The sequence below is a fragment of the Camelus dromedarius genome, chromosome 13 (genome assembly GCF_036321535.1).
Source record: "Camelus dromedarius isolate mCamDro1 chromosome 13, mCamDro1.pat, whole genome shotgun sequence".
NCBI lineage: Eukaryota > Metazoa > Chordata > Mammalia > Artiodactyla > Camelidae > Camelus > Camelus dromedarius.
In genome coordinates, this window is record NC_087448.1 from 11,965,783 (window position 1) to 11,985,247 (window position 19,465).

Below are 19,465 nucleotides of genomic sequence, written 5' to 3' on the forward strand. Positions count from 1 at the left end.
TTTTTATACCTTACAAGCATATGTATTCTTTTAAGATATGGGTATGAATATAAATATTATACAGACAGTAATCTCTGAGATGTGAGATTAGAGGGATGTATAGAGACTCTGGCTTATTTCATTTCTTTATATAATACCAAAAAAGAAGTGGAATTCTGAGTAGTATTTCCTACTTTTATGTATTTTTCAGGTACTTTAAATTTGAACCCTACTTTGAACTCATTGTCACTAGGAAGGTATACAAAAGTAAACCCACTGCCCCTGTGTTCCTCTAAGCTTCATCCGAGGTATTTGATGTACAGTATATGGCTTCTTACTAGAAGCCCTTCTCAGATCAGTAAGTTCTCTCTCAAGAAAGGAGTCCCAGTAAGAAGGTGGGATGAGGCTCTAATTTGGAAATACAGAAAGCAGATGGTAGAAATAAATTAATTTTAAAACAGACTAAATCTACTCTAAGATCGTTCAATAGGATTGGAGTTTACATTAAAAGAAAGGATCAAACCCAAAATCCTGGATCAGGAGAAATGTGGCTGGCACCATAAAGTAAGAGACAGTAAAATGAATGAATAAATAAATGAATGAATGAATGAGATGAATGAATTGGATAGAAGAATTGAATGAATTGGATGAATGAATCGGATGAATGGGAGGAGACCTTTATCACTGATCAGTCTCTTGAATTTTCTCCATAACCTACAATGAATTTGCCTCCAAATTCATCTTGGAGCTTATCACACACCAAAAAAGATCTCAGAAAAGTCAGAGGCACAACAATAAAGAACAGAACTAAGAATTTTCCAGAAACTGTTCCAGGCTTTCTGTTCCAGTGAACTGTGTAATCCCCACAACAAGCAAGTCGGTTCTAAATCCCAGCAATTCAAGCAGGATTGGACTATCTAACCTTTGAGGTTGGTTCCTAAAGTTGTGAAAGGTGAAGATTTCTTGAGAGATCTTGGGAATGGTAAAGATGATGAAAAGAAAGTAACACAGATCAGAGTTGTCTGCCTCTTAGAGGAATCCTGGAAGGAGCAGCTGTAGGTGGTGAGACTGGCTGTTCCAACTCAGTACACAGGGTTGTATCAGGGATGCTGAAGTACAAATGATAAGGCAGTGAGCAAGGCGCCACAGCACCACGGGATGGAAAGGATGACATGCAATGTCATTTAGAGATGGGACACCGGTGTTGACGGTTGTAGGTGATTAGGGTAGGGAAAAAGGAGTGAAGCATTTGAGGAAATTCATGCAGTGAATTACAGAGGTGATAGCAGGTAGAAAGCATTAAAAACTTTGATCAAAAATTTCAGATTTGTGAAATCATAAACTTTACATTGACACCTTTCACTACATTTTTATTGTATACAGATATAAACACAAAAAGAAAAAGGCAAAAAAAATTACCATTAGACAAGAATGGAGAAAATGACATTTTAGTTACAACCCTCCCCTCTGACAACCCTCCCTCCCCCACCGACACTGACTGGATAACTGACCAATCCAGGATGTCAGTTGCTGGTTGGGTTCCAGGTGGAATGTTGGGGTGTTCCCTGGGGTTTGTTGTGGCTGCTGGATCCACGGTAACTGGGCAGAGCCCTGCAGTGGATCAGTGCCATGGAGGGGCTGCTGTCTTCTGTGGCACTTGGCTTTGGGCTGATCCTGAGGAAGCTGAGTGCAGTCCTGGTTTCTCTGCTGCCCAATGGCCTGTGTTCTCAGTTCATGTTCCAGAGCCTCCACTGGGAGACAGCGTTGAGTCTGCCTGTCCTCACCTTATTCGTGGCTGTGTTATTTACTTTCAGACTTACTCAGTCTGTTAGAAGTCAACTTAATAGAAGACATGAAAAGCAACTGGCAAAAATACTGGCTGCACAGATCGAACAGAAGTGCCACCTCATCGACAAGCTTTATGTGGCTAAACAGGAGTGTGCCAGGATGGAGACAACTCTAAAGAACGCCAGGCTAGAGAAGGAGCCAGTAAGTGCACCCAGCCTTGCTGACACTTACAGGGAGTTGATGACGGTCAACCTGAGCTCGAGGAAGGAATTCGATTTTCTTGTCCGAGAACTGAAGAGAGAGAGATCCCTGCAGTCTATACGAGAAGAGATGGGAGAGAGGCTAACAGTGCTCAAGTTCCTGGAGGAGGTCACGAGAATGAGCACGTAACAAGGGGCTTTTACAAACCAGCCAGGGGACCATGCACCAAGTCCTAATGGTCCCTTTCCCAGGAGTGGGCCCTCGTATTAAAATTGTGCTGTTCCCTCCCCTCCACTCAGGTCTCCCAAACTGCCAGGCTGCATTCACTCACTGAGTCAGATCTCCGCCTGAGCTGCACTGAGGCCAGTGCATGGAGGGCAGTCCCCTCCTCTGGACCAGAGTTCCTCCGACTTGACCAGTTGAGCGCAGCAGTGAACTCCTTCGTGGTCAACATCTCTCATCGAAAATATACTGGGATTCCCAGAACACACCATGAAGCATGGGACTTTTTCTATATTCAGCAAATGTTTGGATTATCTCTTATTAGTTGTGAAAGAAATGTTGTAATTGAGACTGAACTTCTACTTAGTTTGAATCCATATTAAGCCTCATTTCTCAAGACAGTTCGGGTAACTATTATATATCAGCAATGTGAATGAAGTGCATATATAGTTATTCTGTGTACAAATATTGCATTATAATTTAAAATGTTTGCAATTTGTCAGTATAAACGTTTAGATGGCCATAGCATTTATTTCTAGAGTTTAATTCTGAAGTCATAAGTTTAAGTCAGTCTTTTTTTACCTGAATATGTATAGTTTAAAAAAAAATAGATGAACTTTTTTAAGATGAAGTTAAATTGTACCCTTAGAAGAAAATTTTATCATTTAGTTTTTATATTCTGCTATAACAATATCCATAATAAAAAATTAATTTGATAAACAAAAAAAGAATTTTGATTAAAAACTTCAAATGGACTTAAGAACTACTTTAATAAGGAATATACACTTCCCCTTCACCCCCTCTAATAGTTTCATGGGGCATCAAGGCATTAAAATGCTGTTCTCTGGTGTGATTCATTGTAACAAGTTTCATTAGTGTCAGATCAATTCATATTTAAAAAGACATTAAAAAGAGGATTTAGGGATGAAATAATCTTTTATAGCCCCTGCAATGTGTCATGGTACTCAGCAATATGCAGGTGTTCCTCAAAACAGATCTTTATTGAGATGGTTTGGATGTTTAAACTCATCGCAATTTTAATTTTAACTAAATGCTTCACTTTATTTCACGATATACAAATTCTTCGATTTGAAGGTCACAATTCTTTTGACACATCCAGTGTCACAAGCATCCAGACACAAGCATCCAGTATTTAGCAAAAATAATCTATTTTATAGATAGATAGTTGACAGATAGATGGATGGATGGATGGATAGATAGATATGGAATATGTATACATACATATTTATACAAACAAGTATTTTTGTGCACTTACAGTTCAATGAATTTATAGATGGAAATCTATTCTGCATTGAAACCTGAGATGAAACTGTGCCACTCTTATTCCCAAATAAATATTAAATACCCACCCTCATCAATTTCATGAAAAAGCATTCATATAGTTTCCACATGATGCTTGCCAAGTGCTATAAAAGCAAGTGATACAGAGAGTCCTCAGCTCATTATTCAGTATCTTTCCATTGATATATGAAGCTTACACCCTAAGAAGAGGGCGAACACCTACATATGGTTCACAGAGCCATGAACCCTGAGCACTGGAGGGAGGGATCCTGTGGGACAGGGATCAAAAGTTAACATAGCATTATTCATGCAATGGCACCAAAATATCTCCATAAAAATGAAGGATGGTCACTTTCTCTATCAACTTCTAAATTTTTCTATTTTGTTAAATTTCTTGTGGATTTCACAAGTAAAGACCAATATTAGTCACAGAAACCTGGGGTGGGAGATATCATTATTCCCAGCCTAATCTGGGGTGGCTTCCTCCATGCGAGGGATTTAGAAATTTGAAATGGAAACTAATTGGAAAGCAGATCAGCTCTCATCTGAAATTCTGATGATGCCATTTTACAGGCCAAGCTTCCTTTTAGACAAGGAATTCTGCCCTTTCCATCAGGTCCCACATCGCTCCATCTATTTAGCCGCCATCATCAGAAATTCTGAGACACGCCAGAGCTCGGAGTGAAACAGGTGCATCTGCACAGAGCTGTCTGAGGATGCACACCCAGTCCCATGCACAGCCGGGATGTGGTAATAGATGCTTGGCAGGCTGTCATTCATCAACTGTGTCTCTCATCTCAGAGACAACCAGGCAGAATACCATGGCCACCTGCCATGAACTCACAGCCTTAAGTTTCCTGGCCTGAGCTGTGTCCTTGCAGACTCACAGGTAGCCTCTGAAAACACACAAAAAGGGGATCATGGGATCAAGCTAGGAACGAATGAAAGTCACAGCCCAAGGCAAAGTCAGATCACATAGCGAAGAAAAGGTAACTTGTGAGGAATTCAAAATGAGAGGCATCCCGGATGGCACGTAAAGAACGCTCTGCAGTCACCCACTCGATAAGTACAACCAGGCGCCATTCTGGGTACCTGAGATACATTAGGGAGCAAAACAAAGAACTGTGCCCTCACGGAGCTTGGAGAAGACATACAAAAGAAGATACGATAAACAGGAAAACAATCTACTTATAACATGGTAAGTAGTACGGCAAAATGAAGTAATAAAGCAGAATGAGATTTGGGTGTGGTAGGCTGGGGTGGAGAGGAAGACGGAAAGCTGTAACTTGAAGTAGGAGAGTCAAGGGCAGGACAGACCTTACTGTGAGAATGTGATATCTGAGCACAGACTTAAGGAGGACTTAGGGGAATTAGCCTTGTGACTATCAAGGGGGAAAGCTTTCCAGGTGGAGGGAGCTACTGGTGCAAAGTCCTAAGACAGGAGCATGGCAGGCCTGTTGAAAGAAACAAGGAGGCCTGGGTGGTGTAGTCTAGACAGTAGTTGGGGAGAGAGGTAGAAGATGAGGGCCCAAGCAAACAGGAGTCAGATCATGTGGGCCTTCAGAACCATTGGAGGGGTGTTGGATTTTACTGGGAGGGCAATGGGCAGCCTTTACAAGTTGACTCTATACCATGTTTCAATAGTTAAGTTCACTTGTTGGCTCCACCCTCAATATGGGAGACATTTTGGGGACACTGGGGCACAGAGATGAAACATCTTTGCAAATTTCTGGTCTCATCCTTTATCTTAAGGGAAGTGATTTTTAAGTGAGGTTATGGAACTAAGCATGGTCTGCAGTTCTTGAAGATGTTTTATTTGGAGACTTGAAACACATGGATGTAAGTCATTATCAGTGTCAGAAATGTGTTTGCGTATGTTTGTCCTAGGTGTGACATAGACGTCTGCTACTCTGAGGAAGTTTAACTGTAATCCTATTCTCATTTGACCTGCTAGCAAGCTATTCCAATAATCACATGAAACCAGAATCTGCATGTCCTTTGATTCCAACACAGACTAACGGAGACCCATACGCTTTCCCTACCAAAAATGAATACGGTTGTCAATGGGTTGTCTCCTGGTAGGCCTAGCTTCTCCATTTCAGGGCTAACTTTAAAAGAATGTATTTTATAGCTTGCAAGAGCTTCAGCCTTGTCTTAGAACAAGTCCAGCTTTTAAAATTAAACATAAAGTGATATACACAGAAGCAATGCAGAAATCAGAACTGAAAAAAAAAATCAATAGATGTTTAATGATTCTCATTTCTTTATAGCTAATATTCAGTTATTAAAATGAATTAATGCTGACTAGGCACTTGGCTACATAATAGCATACTAATTCCCATCCAGTGAGCTTACAATTAATTTTTAAAATTATATAATTGAGATCCCAGGGAAAATATGTAACTCTCAAGAGATCCTTTGTGGCTGTTCCTTTTTTAACTAAAGCAATCTCTACCCTATATACAAAAATCTCACCTTCACTGTAATTGTTCAGCAATATACATGAATACATTTTTGTGTTGCCAAAGCTCTATTTTAACTCAGTGAAGCAAATTAATTTATATATTGTTCATGCTTAGATATACTTTAGCCCTAGAAGCCAAAGACAATTTCTATCATCTTCTTATCAAATATATGTAAATCACCTGTCATAGTGTTGTCAACGAATCAGTCCTGCGTGAATCATATAGATCCATTTGGAGGTCACCTAGAGAAACAGTAACAGAGCCAGTGACATGAGCCTTAGGATGGTGCACAATCGCTGGTCAGAAAGTTGCATTTCGGAACAAGGAAGGCACTTCCTACCCTCAGAAATAAAGGCGGTGAGGTGATTGGCAGCTGCCCATTAAGAGGGCTGCAGAGAAGCCACATCGTTGGGGCCCAGCCAGGCTTCAGTTCAAGTCAAGGAGATGAGGAAACTATCTGGAGAAGGAAAAGGAATAAGGAGAAAGAAGAGCAGAGGGTTGGTTCATGAAGACAATAGCCTGGTCGTGGTGAGTGACCAGAAGGCCTAGTGCTTGTACCACTGATCAAAGGAAAACAGGACTGTGGAGCATGTGTAAGCTTAGCCCCGTGGTACCCCGGAGTGCTGAACAATCAAGCTTGAGGGGGCCACACCACGGGCCCGCTGGGTCCTAGCCAGCGGCTGCAGCACAAGGCCAGGCTTTGGCGTCCGCAGTACCCACCGCAGCAGTGGTGGCTGGCAGCAGTGAACAAATACAGGCCACGTGGGCCTTCACCCATATGGCAGGTTGTTGGCAAATCCGGCGGGCACAGCCCAAAGCTGGGCCCACTGCTGTCACTCTCAGCGGCCTCAGGGGTGAGACAGCGATTGGCTCAGCCTCCGCTAGCCTAGCGCTGATTCCTACATCGTGAACCCAGCGGTGGCCGGTACCAGAAGTCACGCCTATTCCCCTTTCTATCTTGAATTCCCGAGTGCCCACAGTTCCTCTGTCCTTTCCTCAGGACCTGTGGTCCTTGGGCAGATTTTCTGGTGGGTTTTTTTTGGGGGGGGAGGGGGCTTTCTGCTGTTGGCACTGTCCCTTGTGCCTTTTCTCTCCTATCTTACATTTTTATAGTTTTTGTCTATTTGTCATTTTGAGTAACTGTAGACTTAATGTAGACTTAACCATGCTTCGTTATGTGTATTTAGTGACAAGAAAGACAGAAGCTTCCTAAGACATAAAAGTAGTCCAGGGGTATGACAGCTTTGCTGTCCCTGGGGTCCCATTTCCCAGTGCGTGGCAAGATCATCATGTCTGAGTTGCAGGTCAGGAGGAGGGAAGTCAGGATGGAGAAGGGCATCCTACTGAGTCAGGTCCCTTTAGGCAACGTTCCCAAGAGCCTCACACAGCACTTCACTCACAACTGGCCAACCAGAATCATGACATGGCCACGTCCAGCTGCAAGGGAGGCTGAGAAAAGCCATCCATCTCAGCTGGCAGTGTGGGGTGCTGACAGCTGGGGTCCTGCCTGTAACAGAGAAAGAAGGGGAAATGACCACTGGGTAGAAAGCAGCTGTGTCTGGCGCATCTGTGGAGCTCTGCTTCACTTGTGATCCTCTTGAGACAGGGTCCTGCAAGATCTCTGGTGTCCGCCTAGGACAGCTCTCCTGCAGGCGGCACCACCATGTCTGGGAAGGAGCATTCACACCACTGTCCTCCTAAGGCCCTGCTCTGACTCACCAACCACCGTCAGCACCATTCTCAAGACCCAGCACGTGTCATTCATCGGCCCTACGGCCCCCCGGGAAGGTATTTATCCTCTCTGTGCCATTTACCACCAGCTGCACAAGAGGATAATCAATTCTGTCAAGGCAATACCTTTCCCCTTCCTGTCTGATTTACCTTCCAGACAGGAGACAGTCAAGGGGACGTTCTAAGAGGAGGCATTTAGGGAGAGGCCAACCAAAAACCCAACAGACAGTACATGTGTACGTGGGTCATAATCCAAACAGGTGAGGCAAAGAGGGACAGAGCAGCTAAGAAACCAGAGCCACGAGGACAGCAGAGAGCAGAAAAGAGAGCAGACTTGAGCAGAAGGGTGAGAGGTGGCCCTGGCAATTCTGTGGGCCGCTAGTAGTGGCTTTCACAGCCTTTTACAGGGGCTGCAGAGAGGAAGCAGTTAATGGGCTGACCCAGCGTGACATTCATACTAAATGGCTCTTCACTTTCACTCACATCTATGCTCTCGGAAATGTACGGGAAGTCTCCTAAATTACGCCTTGTTCTTCAGGAAAAAGCATCCAAGTAAAAGCAGATCTAAAATAGAAAGAAATCATTTGGTTTCTGAGATTGATGAACTCAAACCCATTCTTCAGAGCAAAAAAAAAAAAAAAATGCTTTCAACCAACATTTGAGAGCATATTTTATTATGTCTCATGCTCAAGACGTTCTGGGTGCTTTACTTCATTTAATCTCATAATAACTTTATGTGAGAGATACAATAATATCCTTGTTTGGCAAATGAGGAAACGAGACCCAGAGAGGTTAAATTATTTTAAGTCATCTATGCACACTTGGAGTCATTGTGGGGTGGATGAGAATTTATGGAAATGGACCAAGCGATGCTTTGCAGGCACCAGCTCTACAGCAAATGTTCGGTGATGTTGACCAGCGTGGCGAGGAGTTCACATCCAACCTTATAACCCTAAAAAACTAAGTGCAAAGTGATTGTCCGGGGCCAGGTTTTACATTAAGCAGTCAGAGCCCCCCACACAGCGCTGCCTGCAGTTATTCACAACGAGGTCGAAGTCCTTTCCCGACAGAATTTATGCACACACTTGAAGAAATGTAGGGCTGTGAAGATGGATTAAGCATGCCACTGGGAGTGCACTTATGCACAGAGACGAGAAGATGCTCTGGAAAGGATAAACTATTTCTGCAAAGAGTGGTTTTTTTTAAACATTCGAAGCTATAGAGTAGTTCTTTTTATCAAGCGAAAGCTCAAAGATGGCATTAAAGATTTTCTCTGTTATTCATTGCTATTTTCAGGAAGCAGGGATGTCTGCAAAAAAACATGTTCCATCTTCCAATTTGACATCCTCAAATAATATAATTTCCTACGTGGGTCTGTTAATGTTGTTTTTGTTTCCCTTTTTAGTTTTGACATTTCAAAAAGAAAATCCTTGAAACCAGCAGACAAATCTTGAACTAGTAACAGTGAAGGCATCATTTTTCACCCAGCTACTGCTCTCTTGAACGAAGTAATGCTTTTATATCTGAAATCAATAAAATTGCATTTTAAAAGAACCATTACACATAATATTCACATTAATTCCACGAGTAGCACATGACCTCTAAGTTTAATCAATAACAAAATGTTAATTAAAGTTTGGAAATGGGATCAATTTACCTAATGGGAATGACAGATAACTGTTATAAGAAAGGCTAAGGGGAATTAAAAGAAATAAGAGGAACATAATAAGATTAACTTTCTGGGCAAAAAGGTAAGTATAGAAAATAAAGATCTCCATGCTTCCCTGGGTTTATAATTGACAAAATACATCAGAGGGATTATATGAAAAAATTTAGAGAACAGGACTAAATATCTTCAAATGTATTCTGTCTTTTTTACGTCTCATTTTTTGGTTTGGTTTCATGGCCATCAGGTTTAGGCAGACACAATATATTTCCTGCGAGCAGATTTCTGGGTCCTCTTCGTTTTACAATTTCATATACATAATGAGATGAGGACGCCAGGGAAACCGTTTCAATATGTTTGCAGCAAAATGGCAGCAAATAAGGGGAACCAGACTTTGGCAACGGGCTGGGGAAAATCCTCCAAATAGGATTGTCGTGCGGATTAATGAGGAATTGTATGGAGCTCTGAGCACAGTGCCTAGCACATTGTAAACGTCCATAGCTCATGTCTATTGTTATTATTACTGAAAAGCAATGAAATTATTCCTGGAATACACATTTTGAAGCTTCAGGGGCTCCTCAAGGATTTCCACTTAATGAAGTAGCAGATTACCAAGTGTATTAATTAGCTCCAGTGTCCTGAAAGAGTTTATTCAATTTCCAAAATAATAAGATGGCTAGGAAGGGGCTTGTTGAAATCCCATAAGAAATTCCACTACTCCTCTTTCTAAATGCCCTGTGCACTCAACACAATGCATGCCCAGGTAGTACCAAGGCAACCGCCAACTTGAAGACATGGGGTTGGTCATTACTGCATTACTGTTTTCAGCTTTCCTCTCTTCTCTCCTCTCCCCTCCTCTTTTTAAAGTCATAACATCTTCTCCAATTTCAGAGTATGCCCATAATCATACCAGCCTACATACATTCAGGACACATCTGCAACACAGTCTCTGGCCTCTTTAAATCGATTGCCATTCGGAGAGTTGAGCACTTTGTTTATCCTTGGTTTCCCCATCACCTGTTTCATGGCTCTCTTAGAAAACTTACACCAAAGCTCTCTTCACTCTCTATATCCTCTGCTTCTACACAACCATGTATTCCCTCCAGTGCTTTAGTTATTTACACTACTTCATTGATATCCTCAAGACATACAGAATCGAGTACCCAATGGGAACTTGAAAATGCTGGAATGGAATTGAACTGTCAAGCAATGTTCCTTCTGATTTCTTTAAGCTTTGAGCAGATTTCTACTCCAGCAATAAAAATATGAGCAGCTTGGTTAGGGACAGATAGAGGTTGGAAAATCCATGGGGTTCACCTAAAACCTGGGCCATAACAACCTTGATTGCTCTTATTTGGCTCAAAACAGAAACCTGGAGCCAAAGGCATCAGAAGAACCAGGGGAAGTACTAGACACAGGGCTGGAGTGGAGGAAGTAATGGACTTGGCATTTCTGCAATCTGCTGGAGAGAGAAGCAGCAATGAAGAAGGCAGAAGGATGCTCCCAGACCTCTCAGCAGACTCGTGAGGGCCATACTACTTCTGGCAGAGCTGAGAAAAACTTTCCTTCAGCCTTGCCACATGTTGTCCCATGTCCCATTTTTCACTTCTCCCAAACCTTATACTCATTCTAATTGAATATTTCTACACTAACTTACTATCAATATTGCCTTTTAAAAATCATTATATTTGGTCGACATTTTAACCCTTGATGAAGATATTCAAATCTATATTTTCACTAATGATAATGGCAATAATATTGGTCAGACACTTCTCTAAGTACTTTCATTACTTCATTTACTCCTCACAGCAATGCTAGGTGAAATAAGCCAGACAGAGAAAGGCAAACACTACATGGCATCATTTATATGTAAAATCTAAAAAAAAGAAAAAAAAGTCAAATTCATAGAAACAGAGAGTAGAAAAGTGGTTGCCAGGGGCTAGGGTGGGGAAATTGGGAAGATGGTAAAGGGTTCAAAGTTTCAGCTATAAGATTAACAAGGTCTGAGGATCTCATGTGACCATGGTGACCGTCGTTGAGAGCACTATACTGTGGAGCTCAAATTCGCTAAGAGGGTGGAACTTAAATGTTTCCAACAAAATAAATAAATAAATAAAAATGTGAACGATGCTAAAATGGAAAGGAACAATACAAAAGGCAATAAGGACGTATACAAGAGATAATAAACCCAGATTAAGTTGTCAGGGAAACATACTAGGAGTTGGAGGGTGAATCGAAGTCACTCAGGTGTGGGAAAACAGAGGGAACGGAACACACAGGGACTACCCCTACCTAATCGTGGAGGTAGGAGAGGCAGTGATACCTTTAGAGAAGGAGTAGGTAACCCAGTAGGGCTGGAAGATACAGCTCCTGTGCGTCTGTGCGAGGTGGGGGTGGAACGTAAGACAAGTGGAAGCACCAGAGGCCTTTGTGCTGGGATTGACTTGATCAAAGTTCTGTTTTAGAAAGACAACTCTGGCAGTGAGGGAGGATGGAGGGCGAGCTCTCAAGAGCTGTTTGATACAAAATTTGTCTAGGAAGTCCTTGTCTTTGAGGTCCATACTTCTTCGCTTTCTCAGATGCATACATATTCCCTTTCATTAACTACATCTAAATAAGAATCATGTATGTTATTTCTGTTTCAATTATCGGGAAAATGACTCAAAACAAGATGAAGAAATTTGACTAAAGTTTTACTTAATTTTCCAGAAATTTTCTTTTGATTTTGAAACAAAAACATTATATATAAATTATAATGAAGACTGATACTCACTTTTATCTGAAAACTACTATGAACATTGTACTTACTAGACTATAGCCCTATATAACATACCAGGTGATGTTCTCTGAAGTTTGTTCAGTGAAACAGAATCTGTGGTGAGCAACACTTGTGACAGAGGATCATCCCAGGGATGTGGGCCAGATGCAACTCCCATGACCCAGTGCTGCAGAGGGAAAGGGGGCACACCAGAAAACAGGCATATGCTTATTTTCTACCATATATACGGTAAGTAATTCACTGTCTAACCAGCAGCACTCTACAAATGAAATGATTAGAACTTGAATTGCTGAAAGCCGGCAGTTGCCAGAGGAGAATCAACACAGACACCAACCTCTGCTTAGAAGAATGTAAACTCATTTACAGGTGCTCATTATCAACGGAAAGAAAGACATCGTCCCTGAATTCTGCTACCTGGGGAACAAGCACTTTGACAGCAGCTTGACAGATAAAGAAGTCGCCAGCCAAATCAGAAAAGTCAACATGTCCTTCAGCAGCCTGGTAGACAGAACAGGACACCAACATGCCATTGATCTACCAATCAAAGGGCACTTCCTGGTGTCAAATCCACAGTGTGTCAAGGTGGTGGAGATCCTCCATAAATAACACACTTAGAGCCTTGCAGACTGCTCGTAGGGATGACTGAGTCATGCTCAACTACAGAGAGTCCTATCGCCAACAACCAAGTGCCAGAACCTATCGCGTAACCCATGAGCCATGGGGCTCTGCCGTCGCATCATGGAGTCTGATAGGCCTTGGAGTCTGATAGGCCTGGGTCCTGAACTGGCTCTGTAGGTGCAAATGTACTAACTGGAAAATATCGAGCAAGCTGACATTCTGAGCCTCAGTTTCCTCATCTATAAAATGGGGACAATGCCTTGCCTTTTTGGCAAAAAATAACTGAGACAGCATAGGTAAGAGGCCTGGCTTTTAGAAGGTACTCAGTGGATGACAGTTACTCATGTCATTAATCATTTGATCAGCTGGAAAGTGGTGTTCTCAGCAGTATCCTTCCTCTTAACCAGATATGGGCTAGAAATGTGGTATGACAAAAGTTGCTGCAGGGTGAACAGAATTCAGGCACATACAAAGACAGCAGAAAAGTGTTTTAAAAGCACGCTGAAGCACAACCTCAAAGAGTATGCTTTTCCCTGCAAACTGCTGATAAGCAGCTACAGCCGCTGCCACCAAGCCAGAGAGCATGTTAGGATGCCTCCCTCGTAGCAGGGGTGCTGGGTAGACGGTGAGAATGAAAGCAGGGCTCCCAGTACGTCAGATCTGATCATAGCCCAGAGAGTCCTGTGCCACAAACTGAGAAACAGTTTTCATAGCAAATTACATCGCAGAAACTGTTAATCACAGTGGCCTCTTCAATCACATCCATGCACACTGCAAGCATCATCACCGACAGCAGCATCTTTGAACCTGAAGGACAATGAAGTAAAAAATGTTCCATCGGTCCATTGTGAGTAAAGGTGAAGAACACACGCAGAGCGATATGAGTATTCACCCTCAGACCTACAAAACAGGAAAAGGGACTTATCTATCAGACAGGCTGATTAGAAACAGATATTTGAAGGAACACTCAAGGGGGGGAATGTAGCTTTTCTCAGAAAAGTGTTTTACACATTGGCCTACAGAGTCAAAAATAATAGAAAATAGTGACTGTAATGTGCACAATTTACTTGGATTTTTCCAATATCTTTAGATAAGCTTTAAGTCCTAGGGCATTTTATACCCATACACAAAGGCCTCTGGAGTGAGAGGCATCCAGGCATTATCTTGAATTACATCAAACTTTCAAGACCCACCCACATAAGAACCACCAGGTGCGTGATAATGTAAAGTCAAACTTTAAACTTGCGGACGTGGGCCACGAGGCTCCCCAGGAGGAAGGTCACTAGGGACGAGTCAGAGAAACATTCAGTCATCGTCTACAGTCCCATGGGCCTTCTCTCTCAGGCTTCCTGCTGATCTGGGAGACGTGGGAGGGCAGGTTCTGATGAAATCCCCAGAGCTCCACCCTTCTCAGACCGTGCACCTGCGATGATGGAGCTTGGATGCTTTGTGCTCTAAGCCATATTACTTTTCTTTCTTTTCTCACAAAAGGAACACACTTTGGATGACCTTGTCTGTTTTCACTGCACATATGAAAGGTGATGCCTCAAGAAAAATAGCAAGACTACTTTGTTCAGTGTCAGGAAGAAAAAAATTATATATGCACATATATATGTGCATGTGTGTACACACATACATATACGCACCTGTATGCTCTGTGTATATACATACAGACATGATATACATATATACACACAAACATATATGCACACATATGCAAATATGTATTTCTGTATACACATTATAAACATTTATACAATATATGCACATAATTACATACATACATGCATATACACCCACTCATACACATAGACACACATATACATACATATACACCCACATACACATCCAGGATATGACTTCATTTAGACCTACTCCACTCTTTTTTAGCATCTCTGCCCATTTGGGGAAGAGCAGATGGACTCCATATGTGTGAATAGATGTTTCCAATCGCAAACATCACTTGGTAAATACCCTCATACGGCCAAAAGCATGTTCAGCAAAAACAAACAGAAAGAGGCACAGAGTCAAATGCAGGAAGTTAAATGACTTCAAATGTCTGTATTTTCTCCATCTCTAAATTCAAGCCCAATATACACTTTTGCAGTTGAATAACTGCTGTTAAAAAAAAAATGAGGTGGAGCATATATGTGTGTGTTTTGAGTATTTCACAGGTGCTTAATCAGTCTTCATAATAATTTATACATAACGTTTTTACTTCAAAATCAAAGTAAAATTTCTAGAAAATTAAGTAAAACTTTAGTCAATGTTCTTAATTTTTTTTTTAGTCATTTTCCTCATAATTGCAGCAAATGTATACAGGTAAAACTTACCACAATTAGAATCCTAATGATACAAATATGTGTTTTTATAGCCCTTTCGAATGGCCTCTGTCCCTCAGCTGGGGTACAGGAAGTAAGTAGCTGTCAAGCCAAAGACAGAATAACAGACACGCAGCCAAGGAGCCTTGGTTTTAGTCCACCCTTGCCCCTCTCTAGCTCTGGAATTTCAGAAATGAAGTTCCTCTTCTGTAAAAGACATAATCATACCCACCTCACCAGGCTGCTATGAGGCATAAATAAGATAACACTTTGTAAATGTTAAAACTCTACAAATAAACAGAAAAACATAATCTTTATAACTACCCTAAGTGGAGGGGACAGGTGCCATCAGCCAAATTTCACAGTGAAGAAACTCAGTCTGGTCGGTCAGGTGACAAACTCAATGCTCTGCAACATCCAAATTGCTTCTCTGAAAGCATAAGGCTTCATTTTGATTATTAGCTATTAAGAGCATATGTTTTAAAATACCTTTGAAGCAAACTACAAACACATGATTTCTTCAAATCTATGTTTTTATAATTCATGAGGAACTATATATCTCAAACATTTAAGGAAATTATTTTTAAACTGTGAAGGTGAGAAAAGCTGTACAAATGTATTTTTTTTGTTCCCTCATTCAGTAAATTCACTGAATATCTACCCTGTTCTGTACCCCATCCTGGGGCTCTGGGGGTTTAGCAGAGAAGATGAGATCCCTGCCCTCGTGGAGCTTGTACTCTCCTGGAAAAGATAGTCAATAATCAACCAAACAAACAAGAAAAGGACATCACGTGATAAGTGTGCAGAAGAAAACACATAGGGGTTGAGAGAACAACGCACCTGAAGCTAGGGTAGCAGGGCAGGGAGGAAGACGTATTAGAACGGAGAGGCCACCTGGGAGATGTGAGATAGAACATCTGGGAGATGTGACCTTTGCAGGGAGACCTGAAAGGCCAGCCTAGTGAAGTAATGGAGAAAGAACGTTTCATGCAAGAGGAGCTCCCACAAAAAGGTTGGAAAGACTTAGTTGGAGACCAGCCAGGAAGTTGTTGCTGGAGCCCAGGGGAGAGAGGATGGCCACCTAGTACAGGACCCTTATGGCACAGCAGTTGACGGAACAGAGCTAGATATATTTCAGGAGTAAAATCACCTGGACTTGGGGATAAACTGGGTGCGTGGCAGGAGAGAAAGGGAGGGTACAAACTCTGCATTTGAGTACCTGGGGGAATGTTTTGTAGGTAACAATTAGACAAGGTGAGTTTATCTAGCTGAGTGGGGAAATTCTAGATACAATAGATGGCATAATAGAAGAATTTTTTTAAATTATTTTTAACTGTGGCAAAATACACATAACATAAAATTTACATCTTAACCATTTTTAAGTGTACGGGTCAATGGCATTAAGTACATTCACACTGTTGTGCAACCATCACCACCCTCCATCTCCAAAACTCTTCTCATCTTGCAAAAAATGAACTCTATCCATTAAACAGTAACTTCCCATCTCCCTTCCGCAGCCCCTGAACCACCATTTTACCTTCTGTCTCTACCCATTTGACTACTCTAGGACCTCATGTAAGTGGAGTCATACAGTATTTGTCCTTGTGTGATGGGCTTATTTCACTGAGAATAATGTCCTCAAGGTTCATCCATGTGATAGTGTATGTCAGAATCTCCTTTAGAAGAGATTTTTACAACATGGCCATGGAAAAAGTAATGGAGCCTGAATCGCAGTCTATCAGGGCCTCAAACTGGGAATTTAATGGAAGGAGGACAGGGGCTAACACATAACCCTTAGGACAGGGGAGAAGAAGTGAAAAACATCTCCAGGTATCCACAGTGATTGCTTCTAAGACACACTAAGTCAGGTGAAGATCATGCAAAGATTTTTCCCACCTGAAGCACCTAAGTCTCTCTAGGTCACCGGCACTGGGGTGGGACCCTGTGGAAATCAACATGCTTCACCTGAAGTCTCTCCCACCAAACAAGAAGCTGGACCCAGACAGTACCAAAAGTGAAGAGAAATCAACCTCTCAGCAAGTTTTTCTCCCCCCGCCCCCAAAGGCTTTAACATAGCACTCTGTAATTTCCAAGCTTATATTTCCAATTCTATCATTTTCCAAGAAAGTGGAGGTTATCAAAATGATCGTTATTATCCACAACATTCCATAACAGGGCCATGTCCCATATCGGTCTCGGTTGCCATCTAGAATCAGCGCTCAGGCAATTTCTATCACTTCTTTAACTCACCCAGGAGGAGCCTCCTGACAACAGCTCTCCTGCAACAAAATGGAAATCCTTAATCTCCAAATACTGGATAAAGAAAGAAATTGCAAAATACTTTGAGAGAAAGCTAATAATTTAGGTTTGAATGACTGGGCTGGCTATTTTTCTGCTATTCTATTTTATTTGATTTCTAATCTTGCAGAGGTCTGTGGTTCTGACGAGAGCCTTCAGAGATAAAGAAGGGAAGACTACGACATTATTTTGCAACTAAGTACTGGTACGAGGAATTTTGTTAAGGACTTTATTTTGCATACGCACAACAGGTATTTGATGTTACGTCTGCTGCATAGTGCAAAGAATTCTATGCCTTTATTCACAACAGCTACTGAACAAGAGGAAAAGGCAAAGCAAAATATCAAGTGCTTTGCAACCTGAAGCAGATATAACAGCAAGCGTAGTAAAATTAAAGTAAAATAAAATCAATACTCCTCCTCATTAACATTCTACTTCACAAACTTTAGAATATTACCCATGAATATCTAATTGCAGTTTTCCCTCACGAAGTTCTATTTTGAAACCTCTGTCAAACTGAAATTGAGCTCCCTGATCACATTAGTGAGCAGAATTATTTTAGGAATAAAGGATTCTTGTCTTAAGTCATTAAGACATTGTCTTTATGGCCAAGCATACTTTTAGAAACTGCTGGAATCACTGTGCCCTGGAAGTCATAATGAATTGCAGGGTTCGACATCATTTTAGCAAAAGTCAAGGGGCTGACAATACACCAAAGCCTCAGAAACTCAAATTAATTGAAGGCATCAATTCACAAAAAGTTGTTATTTTGAAAATGGTTTATATCCACAGCATGGGCTAGTCTCAAGACCAATGGTTACAATTCTAAGTCTGATGTCCTAATTCCTTTGCCAACCGGCTGTGTCGTTACATGAGTCCCCAAACTTCTTCCGGGTTAGTTTCTGGTCTAATAGAGTTTCTTCTCCTAATTCACAGGCTCATGGAGCAGAAAAAACAAAAGAGGGTAGGCGGAAGTGCTTTTAAAACCAGAAATTACTAAACCTACAAGGTATTATTAAGTTAAAAATAACCACTTGGTAAAAATCATCAAGTAAAAACCATATGCTAGCCTGCAGTAAGAATAAATAGATAAACTGAAACAAACCAGGACAGAGGTGTGGGTATAAATCCAGAGGTTGTTTTTAGTCTAGAGAAACAGCTTTCAAGGAGTGAGTTCTAACCAACCCCCAGCCATTCTGTCTGAAGGAACCCAAGGTCAGCTTAGAGGCATGGATTCTGTTCCAGGAGAGTGTCGGGTGGGCACAGGAGCTCTGAAATGGAAGTGAACATCTCCCTCTAGGATCAGCCTTCCAGGATACACCACACCTCCTGGGGCAGGGATGGCCAGCAAGAGGTTCTGAAAAGCAGACTGTCTGCAAGGGAAGGTCTGTGAGGAGTCTGGAGGACAGCTGGATAACCTGGAAGCTTCTGACTCCTGAGCTCAAATAAGGCAGAAAAAAAGTCTCTTCTTTCGTGAGGAAAATATTTGGAGGGAAGTTTTTCCAGTCACTGCTAACTATGATAATTGCACTTGACATTTTAGGAGCACGACTCAATAGCTAAAACATGGAAATGCAAATGACTTGCAGTGAGAAATATAAATGGGCATATATTCAAAGACGAACTGCTCCTCCTCTGAGGAAATGTGCCTCCAAAGTTTCTCACAGTTGCAAGTTTCTAAAAAAAAAAAAGTTCTATAATACATCATGAATTTTGAGTAGGAATTTTTTTGAATTTTATAAAAAATATTATAGAAAATAAAATCTCTACATTCGAGTAACTTATGTAATAGGATAATGACATATTTCTCTACTACATGCAGAATAAAATTTAGCAACTGATATCCAGTCAGCCACTACTGTTCACTGAATAATAAATGCACGTGATAACAGGACATTAATATTATTACCTTAAGCTGAATTTTTTTAAATTAAGTGTATCATGGTAAATATACTCTCTTCACAGCACCAGAAGGAAGGAAGGGAGGAGGGAGGAAAGAAGGAAGGAAGGAAGGAAGGAAGGAACGAAGGAAGGAAGGAACGAAGGAAGGAAGGGAGAGAGGGAGGAAGGATTATATGTGACACTTTGATACAAC

General features: G+C 41.5%; 1 protein-coding gene across 1 annotated transcript in view; it reads right to left on the reverse strand.

Moving 5' to 3' along the window:
- The window catches only part of HS6ST3 (heparan sulfate 6-O-sulfotransferase 3), a 588,333-nt gene that overhangs the window by 497,595 nt on the left and 71,273 nt on the right, over positions 1-19,465 (reverse strand). The gene's annotated exons all lie outside the window — the stretch shown is intronic.